The sequence below is a fragment of the Sinocyclocheilus grahami genome, unplaced genomic scaffold (genome assembly GCF_001515645.1).
Source record: "Sinocyclocheilus grahami isolate Dianchi unplaced genomic scaffold, SAMN03320097.WGS_v1.1 scaffold1648.1, whole genome shotgun sequence".
NCBI lineage: Eukaryota > Metazoa > Chordata > Actinopteri > Cypriniformes > Cyprinidae > Sinocyclocheilus > Sinocyclocheilus grahami.
The window spans coordinates 15984-17010 of record NW_015506827.1 but is presented as its reverse complement, the minus strand read 5'-3'; positions in this window follow the sequence as shown (position 1 = coordinate 17010).

The following is a 1027-nucleotide window of genomic DNA, read 5'->3' as shown; positions in this document are numbered from 1 at the left end:
GATTTGAATTAAGTCCAGTTTATTTTCCAGAGAGCGAACGTTTGAGAGCATGAGTGATGGAATCGCTGGTCTAGTGGGGTTAGCCCTGAGCCTAGCTCGTGTGCCTCTACGCTTGCCGCGCTTCTGTCCCCTCTCACATCGCCGGCTTCGCCGTTTTGGCAGCCGGCAGCAGGCGAGGCCGCGGTCCCGGGGTTCGGCTTCAGCAGCAGACAGAGGCCTCGTAGCTTCTCAGTAGTCACCGGCGAAAGCTGCTGTTTGTACTCACTGCCGATTTCCAGAAGGCTCTGTCGATCATAGATGTGTTTCCGAGTGTTTATCTGTTGATTTTGCGACAAGATGAGACTGTTTGAGGACGAGGAAACGAGACAAACAGACATAAAAACACCGTTTTTGGGACCCGGAGTAGCCACTGCGTCCGACCACGCCGCCATCTTGGAATACATCCAGTGGGCATTCAGTTCCCTATAGAGTTCGCTAGAGAATGCAGCTTGAGTTCCTTAGAAGGGGAACGTCTCAGGTTACGCATGTAACCATGGTTCCCAGAGAGGGAACGAGATGCTGCCTCCCCACGCCATGCCTAGGGCTTGCATGTTTTCATGACTCCTTCAGACAACCAAGTTGATGACGTGTTCGGCAGGCACCCTCTTATGCTTCCGGGTGTCCATCTGTGATGTCACTGGCTACGTGTGCCAATGGGATTGGAGTTGTTGCGTCAGACACCGGCAGTCCTCATAGTGGTCGCTAGAGGACGCAGGGTCTCGTTCCTTCTCGGGGAAAACATTATGTTTGCTTTTGATACGATGCTTAGCCATGAAACCACTGAACGCTAGTGGGCGGGGTCTGTGGTGCCATAAAGCAACGATTTGTCTTTGTTTCCACCCTGCATTGTATGATTTATTGGTATTTAAAGTATATTAACTGTTACAAAGTAGAGGCACACAACTTGTCACACTATTTAGTTGTAGCAGTAAATTAGGTAAAATAGGGTGTTTATGTATTTAGTATAGTGTTAATTTTGTCAACTATT